We start from the raw sequence: 10,093 nt of genomic DNA, 5'->3' as shown, positions 1-10,093 counted from the left end.
CATGGCTTTGAAAATTTGGCCTGAGAACACCTCAGGGATGCAGGCAGAGAAGAAAGAGTGGATAAGCTCTCCTGCTGAGGCAACCTCTTGGCAGCGTGAGTGACCTCCTTTCTGCATTGCCACGAGCTTCCTTCTCCTCATGAGGATAATCTGTCTATCATGTATATGGTTCCTTTGGACAGGAGGCAACCTGCAAGACTTCTTGACCTTTGTTCACTAGCTGCCAGTCTCATTTCTTAGTGTCCCTTATGTAGGCTGAATGTTTAAAAAGGATTTTACTCTAGGTAGTGTCCATCCTGAAAAATATAAACAAAATGGATTTCATTCCCTTTCCATTTCTCTAAGGATCCAAACTCCAAACAGATGGGAAGATGTGGATCATACACCACAGATGCAACAGAATGAGAAAAGGAAGCAACATCCCCTGAAGATCTGATCCAGTCATCTAGTCCTCTAGTCCTAGATCCAGGCTGGTTGGGATAAAATTTCTATGGTTTAAAGCAAATTCTAGTGCCACATTATTGCTTTGACCTCAGTTCTACAGCATGGAGATATAGGTTGTTCTAGTTCACCTTGTTAATGGGGAGTGAAATCCACTGCAGCTCTGTTCACAAGAACAATGCAGCTATGGCTGACAGGAATTCTCACAGCATAACAACCCGGGCATTTAGCTAAAACATTGTAACATCAGTCACCTATTGTCATCAAAATCCAGGATCATTTGCATAGATCAAAGTGATAATGTCTGAAGTGTTGTAAGATTTCTTTCCTTCCCTTGTCTCCACATGCCTATAGCTGAAATTTTAATCCAGTTGTATAAAAGGGAAAAAAATTATATTCCTATAATGCTTGCTAACCTAATACCAGTGTTATCTTATTGGATGTGAAATCATGCATCCAGACTTCATTTTCTTTTAACGAGAGTGAAACATTTGCTATGTACCTTCTTCTACTCAAGAATTAAATTGTACAGAAGGGATATCTATCTCCTAATAAACTCTCTTTTTCATTTTTCCACTGCCTCTACTTTCTTAGTATCAGCCTTTGAAAAACACTTTAATAGTTCTCTGAATGAAAATGTTCTTTTTTTTTCCATTGCCTGAGTTCTTTCCTTCATATAAATCAAGATGTTTGGAACAGCAATATGCTTTCAGATTATTAGAAAATAGTTACATTATTGTTTTTGAAAAGGCCAGCAGCCACAAGATGTTATTAAATGCTTTTCTGAATATATTTAATATTCAATTAAAAGGCAGAAGACATGGTTCAAATCAAATCTAAGGGTGGGTAGACTTCTTTGGGAAATGCCATCTCCCAAGACTTTCAGCCATAAGGGCAATAAGCCTTTGGAATATGATTCCAAATATAATTTTATTGTCTGGAGACTCTAGATTGGAAACAAAACCCTAGCCACTCACTTTGGCAGGGATAGGATTTCACTCTGAATATTTTCTGAACACAATACTGAACAAAGGTGCTTGGACTTGCCATGGTTTTCATTAAAAGACTGGGGGATATTTTAGGGATTGTTTTGTGTAGGTTGGAATTGATGTTTCGAGTGGATGAAATAGTGCTTTTAAAACCTCTGATGAATTCCACAAGTATTAAATTTAATCTTGTAAAATATGTGTATTTTCTACATGGGAGTACATGATGCTTTACAGCTATTGATGAACTAAGTTTTAGCAGTCCTTTGAGATGAGTAACCACGTGCTTCCTACAGATGCAAAGATTGAGGCACACAACATTGAAGTAATTTTCCAGGAGCCACAGAAAAAAATTAAAATGTCCTTTTCCTGTGATTCCTCTGCGCCACTTCCAGCCTGTCCAGGTACTTGACTGTCAGCAGTGATACCTACCTTTTGGTCTACTGGTGAGATGCATGAGATACACCTTTTTTTGTGACATAAAAAAGAAAATTAAGTTACAACAGGACGTGGGGAAAGGGATGCCATGCTTTGGCCAACATGCATTCCTCTGCCCACTGTTCTCCAGGTTACTAGGCCAGATAATGGAAAAAGGGATAAAATCAGACTAGGAAAAACAATTACTTTGAAAAGTAGAGGCTGAGTGAGAACAGGCTAGAAAGGACAATGTTTGACAATAGTCTTGAATCAAGATTGCCTACTTCTTGCAAGGCAATAATGTAATTATGTGAGAACTACTGACATAATGTCATTTTTGATCCCACAGACATGAGAAAAAACAGAAATAGAAAGCACTCTGACAAAAAATCTGTAGAAATTATTTTGTTGATTTGTCTCTGATGATTTATTTTAAAACAGCAAAAGTAAAAAGATGTGTTTAGCTTTATACAGGGCTAATTGGTCATAATTGATTTGATTTTCATTTTTCAGCACTTAAACGTCCTAGCATTACGCTTGACCTGAAGTTTAATGTCTATAAACAAGGTTTACTCAGCAGTTGACCTATATCATCTCCTTGCTAAGAAATTATGGGTTGGAATAATATCCTGAGCTGTTCATTTTTACAATGTCCCTGACCATGCCTCTGAAAGGTTTTAAAAATTCATTTACAACTGAGGAATGAGTCACTGCAGTCCTTCATTATATATGGAGAAAAAATGTCTAATGACTTCCACTGGGATGATACTGTGTTCCAGTAGAAAGACCATAAAATCTATTTCTGCTTATGGCTCTTCTGTTTTTTAACTCCTTCTTCTGACTTGCTTGCCTTGAAGAACACAAAAAAAATTCCTAAGAGGCACTTAAGCATTTTTTGTATCCATAGCAGGCAAAGGAAACCCATTTTAAACACTTTCATGGGAAAAGAAATTTTCAAGTTGTAGAGGAAAAAACCCACCTAAAATACCCTACAAAGGAAAGACAGTTTATTTATTAAAACAAAAGACCATCAAGCAAACATTTCTGCTGAAATCATGTAATGAACATCCACAAATCTTAAGCTTCTGGTTTGCAGGTGTACATGGGTACAGCAATATCAAACTGATGACCACATATATTTACACATTCAGCAGCACTGGAGAAGACTCACTGATCATACCTATTTCTTACATAGCAATAGTTACTTCAACCTTTTATTTTAATGATGATGTAAATTATTATTGGATGTATACTAGTTAAATATAAATATATCAAAAGATACCCATGGTAACTGTCAATAACTATCAACTCAGTTATCTGTATTTGAATCACCATCCTGGTACTTTTACTTAAATCTTTTCAAAAATGTAAGCATGTATTTTCAACGGTTCCATCATTTTCTTTTAGTTACTTTGCCTACAAAGTTGTGTTTAACATGAATAAATGATTGTTTTGGAAAAGGAATAGGGTACATATTTCTTGTTCAGGATAACTGATTTCACTTCAGCATGTATTCAGTTATTATTTAGTATTTAGTCATGCAACAAATCTGGCTTCAAATTCACCTCTCAGATTTCCTCCATGACTCCTTCAGTGCCACAGTTCTCTGTTCTGATCTCAGGTTTGTACATGGTAAGCACTTCGAGGGGAGAAGTTTCTTTGTGGTTAATGAAGTGAGTGCTGGTGTTTTGATGACCTGTAAGGGCTCATTTGGTAAAAAATCTGGTGTAATGCTCTTTTGAATTTGCCAGTTGCTGCAGTAAAGGACGCTGGTCACTCACAACAACCTTGACATGAAAAAGGACTATTAAAACCTGTCCATGTACATGTTTCAGGCTAAAACTTATGCAGGTAGTTCCACTTACTCCCAATGTGACAGGAATGAAGGAAATTCCTATTCATTTTCAGGCGAGGAAGAACAATGCATTATCTAGAAAGTGGTTCATGTTAATTAATAGTTCCATAGGTGGCTGTGTGCACAAAAGACTAAGAGGCAGAGCAGACAGTTCTGTTATTTCAAAATTTGGCATTGGTGCTGTATTTGAAAGAATGGATGAACAGATTGCTCACAAATTGGGAGCATGCTAGAATCACACACGCTTAAAACAACAGGTAATAAGGCTATTATCTCTACATATAGCTTTTTGTCCTTTGTGTAGGGCAGAGTAGTGAAGACAAGTGCATGTAACTTATTACTAATTCTCAAAGAAAAAAAGCCTGATGTTCAGGCAATCACAAACAGAGGGAACATCCTGAGCTACTTAATAATAGTGGTTGTAGAAAACACGTATTTTTTCTACATTTAGCAAGGGGAGGAATAAATTAAATCAATTCAAAAAGGAATTAGACAGTATTTTGTATGAATAATTCAAGCAAATTGTCTAAGCCTCGTTATGTGTTAATGGAGCTTTAAGTTTATGGGCATCTAAAACAAGTCAGACAAAGCAGGAAAGCTAACCAGAGAGATAAAACCTTTTTTGAGCTGTGTGCTTCCATAGGTGACACAAAGAACTCCTAGAAACAAGGGAGGATGATGCAGCATGAGGGTGCTGGTGCAGCTGGAAACAAAATAATAAATGTGCCTGTTCCCCTAGAGAGCCATGATGGGATAATGGGACTATTGTTACTGACTGTGTGTCCTCGATGCTGCTGCCGTTCGTCTTAAAGCAAGGGGAAATCTATGAAACAATTGTGTTCATTTCACTAGAAGGATAGGTCTAATTCTGAACCTCTGACAGCTGTCTCAGAACACCCTTTGATTTATTCTGGAACAAACTAAGGAACTTCACTTGGCTTCTATCCAGCTTCACTTCTGCTTATCCTTGAATATTTGTTACTAGTAAGTGCATCAAGCTCCAGCTGTGTCAAATAAGAAACTTCAGCTACCTACTACCACAACAGCTCTATCTGTTTGTGCCATGGTACAGACAAGAGTGGGGACAGAGCAATCTCAGCTGAAGGATTTGGTTATTTAACAACCTCACAGACAGACAAATTACTGGAATGCTGTAACAGCTTGCCCTTTCAGGGAGCCTTTCTGCCACAGGCAACCCTCAAAACTGCACATTTCTTCACTTCCACATGATCTCACTAACATTTAGTTCCTTTTCTTCTCTTCCCTCTCTCCAAAACCAAAGCAAAACAAATAAACTAGAAAAAAGCCTTTAAGCCTTGAAAAGGACACTAAACTAAGGTTGCTTGAAGGTTGCTATGTATTTAGCTGCTGATGGCATATGGAAGGTTCAAAGATACTACAGAGAGAACTGCTGGCACTAAAACTGACTACTTTAAAATATAGCAGATCGTGATCATTACCTGTGGTATAGCAAAAAGCTGCAATCTGTCTAACTGAGGTAGGGTTCTCCATTTTCCTGTGTATCAGTCCAGCAAATTAAACATCTGCTCTCTCACTTCCTAGTCCAGTAGTCTAAGCTCAGTACTCTGAGCTGGCAGCCTGGTGCTACTAAAGGTAAAGTATGGCTCCAACATGCAGTGAGGTGTTCATATTGAATGATATGGACTGATCTAAAAGGGCTTGAAATGCTCCCTCTGGGGCTTGCCTCCAGCCACAGCCTTCTGCACATTATCACCATAGTTAGTTAGTATTGGGTTTTTTATTTTAAGAAAAAAAAAATCGAAGTCCAGTTGGCAAAGGTTTCCTTCCCAGCCCTTCTCCTTGTTTTACACCATCCCAGGTGTCTCTCACATGGCAAAATTGGGAAGCTTAAGGACTGAATGTTGCTTGATGTACAGAGAAGGACTTCTTGTGAAGAAAGACAGTTTGACGCTTTTAAGAGGCAACAGAATAAGGTAGAATGGGTAAAGGAAAAGCTGTGCAGGGGAAGGTTATTTGATAGGAATGAAACAAAAGTGACCAGTGCATCTCCCTGTAAGCTTCCATCTGCCCTTCCCCAGCTCTGGCCAGTGACTCCTCACACAGAGCTAAGCACAGCCTCCTCTTCACGTCACTCCTCCCTTCCCCTTCCAGTCCCCAAACAAATGTCTCTGCCACTGTGCAAAGCTGCCTCCCCACACCATGGACTAGGACAGGGAAGAGATTTTACTTCTCTTCTTCAAGCACTAAAATTTATCTTGGCTCTCTTGTGGCTGTGCTTTGAGCTGGCTCAGGGTTCAGTTATGGCTTGAGAGCATGCACTGCATCTATGTTGGGGATGGAGGAGTGACCAGGCAAGGGAGAAAGGGGTCACCATACAATTATATTTTACACAGGCAGCTGAGATTATGTCATCTTAGTGACCAGAGCAAGGAAAATTAGATCTGGAGCTCCTTAGTTCTTCGCCTGTTTTTTTTTTTTTTTTTTTTCTGGTTTATTTGCTTGGGTTTCCTTGTTATAGACAGGTCTGATAATCTCCAAAGAAGCAGCCTTACATAATCCTTTAAAAGAATGTGCTTTCTCATGTTGGAGCCAGGTTTCCATTTGCACTGGCTCACTGCTGTCTTTCTAGGCAGCTGAACCCCAGTATATGTGTGAAGGACACCTTCAAGGGGCTCAGTGGTGAAAATGCAGCCCAGTGTCATGGATACAGGCACTAGGATGGGAAGCAGGGAACTTTGCCTATATTTACCATATTTTGGCAACTTTTCTGGCAACTGAGATCATCTTCTCTCAGGGCACCATGTGCAAAGGAAGCAAGACACATTTGAGCCAGGAGCCCAGGAATGGTTGTGATTAGAATTAATAATGAAGGGTGTGAAGACCTTGGGAGAAAGAGGGGTAGAGGTACCAAGATGAGAGGAGAGGTGGCTGATACTAGGTCAGAAACTGGGGCAGCAGAATGGGAGAAGGCAAGGCACGAGGTTGTGAGGGAGACAACAGGAAGACAACTGGAAGCAAAGGTATGAGTGAACTGGGACCAGGGCACTGGGGATGGGGAGAGATGCATCCTGGCTGGATGCAGAGGCTACGACCAGACCACCAGTGGTGATGATTGGGAATAAAGAAAAGGACATAGGAGGGACACAAAGGCAGAAGGGGGAACTTTCTCTGCCCTGAAAATATTTTCAAACTATATACATAGTTTAAAAAAAAAAAAACAATCAGTGTCCCCATGAAGTTTTCTATGTTTTGACCAAATCTTTAGATTCCACTCAGCTGAAAGTCAAGGCCTGAGCCTTCAATTTCCATTTTGTGTAGCTGTTTTTCCACTGCTCCAGACAAAGCTTGGGGTGACACCTCTGTTTGCAGGGTAAGCTGAGGGCTCACAAAATCCTGCCTCTGGCTGCCTGCCTTACATACATCTGTGCTGGAAGGAACACCTCCTTTGCTTTGTCCTCAGACTGCCTGTGTACTTACCCTGGGTTGTATGAAGAAGATGCCATAACAGATAACAGGCACTGACCTTTGAGATTCATGGATACACAGTGCCCAAAATATCTGATATTAAGGTGTATACAAGTACAGTTTTAATCAATGAAAGGTGTCCTTCTGAATGCAGGATAAATACTGATAAAAAACCCAAATAAAACAGGATGTTTTAAAGTCTGTAATAGGCTGGAGATGGAACAGTAGAAAGACACATAGGGCCACAGTAGAAAGACACATAGGGCCACAATGTCACATATATCTGCTGAAGTCCAAGCAACAGAATTAATTGCAGCAGGAAATTGCTGTTTTAAAAAGCATGTCTGTAAAGAATGGGGGAATGCATATGGCACATATGTGCCTCGACAGTTTTGCTAAATAAACCATGAATTTTGACAAGTGTGTATCTGTAAGTTTGCCATGGAAATAGGATTGTATAACATCACAGCTGAAACAAAAGTTCAGCCTCTGAAAACTGTGGGGGCGTGCTGCTAAAATGTTTGTTCGAATGTTAGCTGACTAGTTTCATAACTCCCGTGCATGTAGTTAATGCTCTTTTAGACAATACATGGAAAAAATGGATGTCAGAGCTGCTTAATAAAAACATTAAAATTGTTATAGCTAATAGTCAGATCTCAATTTCAGTATTTCATAAAATGATAAAGGTTTCTTGTATGAAAAGATTTAAGTGATGAGCCTTCTCAGCTTGTTTATATAGGATTCTATAAAGGGGAGGTCTGGAAAAATATTTGGTCCTCTGCTTAATGAGGAAATTACACAGTAGGAGATATTAATTTCATTCACAGAATCTTGTTAGTTTGACAGACCAGTAAAGAATGGGCTGTAAAGTCTTTCTCTTTCAGGCTGTCGATATAGAGCCATTGCCTCGATGCCAAAAGCAGGAATTATAGTGAAGAGGAGTTGTTACTATTAGTGAACCCATGATTCAGCTCAGGAGTCTCATCCAGAACCCAGTGAATATGTTCTCACTCCATAAACCACTGGCATGTTTGGCAATGCATCAGCTGTCACCTCAACCAATACCAAGAATTAAGTAGGTGTAAAAGCAGATCTCCAAGAGGCTTCTAGAAGTGATTGTTCTGGCACAGGTTTGCTATTCCACTTGCTTCATGGGGGAAACAAATTGCCATCAACCATAAGGTAAGCGTGGACATCTTTATCCAAAAGACAAACAGCAGAGTGAGGGTTCAGAGCAGCTTCTGCTGCTCTGAGCACTAAAAGCCATCCACACTGACTTTGCAAATCAGTCATTCGCAGTCAACCAATCTTGACCCACATTCAGGGCATGCCAAAACTAAATTAACAAAACAAAATTTTCCAAATTTGACTTAAATTTAAAAATCATTGGGATAATTCTCATTCCTACCTGAAGGTCTGTTTTGTAATTCACACAAACTGGCTCATACCAGCTTCTGATGGTATTAGCATGACCACAGCACCTTTTCCAGGTGGGTTTGGCTGCCCTTGGCTGTAGAGGGCTTTCATACCCTGTTCAGCACACGGTAAAAGCAAAGTGAGTCTCCTCCACAGATATACAGCAGGAATGACCACTCCACCATACTGCAGCTTTGCTCTGTCCCAAAAGGACAACTGGCTGCCAGGGGGAATGGTCATGGGTATGTGTGCACACACCTGTGCATGCAGGTATGTGCCTGCACACTCACACGTGTATGTGCATATATATTGGAAGATAGCCACTTTAAGCTGCAGCCCTGGAGGAAGGCTGTTGCTGAAGGAGCCAAACTGTCTATTGGTCTGATTCATTAGACATAAAATGTCCCAGGAAATGTCCAAGGCCCACCTCACCAAGTGTTTTCAGGTTGGCAGGATTTCTCCAGGGAAAATGATCTAGCAATTGCTGTGGCATCTTTAATTGTTCATAAGCAAATTGTTTATTAGGACTTTATTAATGATAGTGTTCCTTATATTAAGAAGGAAGAAATATGTAAGACACAGTCTACATCTCAGGTCAGTCTCTCTAGACTGTTCCAAAATGCTGTGCTGGAATTTCTTGGTTTATACTGAGCTGGTGACCTGATTGTGCTGACAGATTTTGTCTGGCATACACATATGTCACAAGTCCAAACTAACACATGACATGTGACTGAAGTCAGGCACACAAATGACCAAGATGTGCACAAAATCATTTTTGCACAGAGACACAGATCACTGTGCCTTGGCTTTTACAGGTGTCATATGAAATACCTGTTGGGCCACATGAAGTAAACGGCTGCCAGGGATGGCATGGTGGGCTGAAGGGGAAAGGTACGCCCTTTTTGCTTTCCTGTGGATTGGTTGAAGATAAAACTAAACAGGAGTCTCACTATCACAAAGCTTTGATAAACCCTTGAATTTTGTCTTGGCTACACTCCTTACATTGCTATACTCTGCAGCAGGGTGATGTGGTTTGCAAGATTGGGGCAGCAGAGTCATGCAGCAAATACAGAGCCTCTTGGTAGGAAATTCGAAATCACCAAATGGCAGAGATCCTGTTACAATGGTTTGTCTCCCCTGAAGCCATGACACTTGATCTATTAAATCATGGAAATCACAAACTCTGCAGTTTCAGTGCACTGGGAGGATTGTATTAAACTCAGTCAGCAATTATTGGTAATATGGGATAAAAATCTTTACTCTGAAAGTAAGCTTTAAAAGGTCATAATGTAATTGCTGCCACTGATGGTCTCTACAGTGGCTGTTAGTCTGATTGCAAAGCAGCAGAGAAGAAATGCAGATGCATAAATTGACTGCAAACCCTAAACCGCTATTTCTGTCCCAGTGTTATTGGCAAAATTACAGATGCAACACACATCATCTTTCTCCCCGCTTGCTAGATTCAATAAATTTACCTTTATTCTTCACCAAATTTCCTCTTTATTGTTGTTCTGTGAATGCTCATTATGAG

The sequence above is a fragment of the Sylvia atricapilla genome, chromosome 2 (assembly GCF_009819655.1).
Source record: "Sylvia atricapilla isolate bSylAtr1 chromosome 2, bSylAtr1.pri, whole genome shotgun sequence".
Taxonomy (NCBI): Eukaryota; Metazoa; Chordata; class Aves; order Passeriformes; family Sylviidae; genus Sylvia; species Sylvia atricapilla.
The sequence above is the reverse complement of the archived record's forward strand: the minus strand, read 5'-3'. Positions refer to the sequence as shown.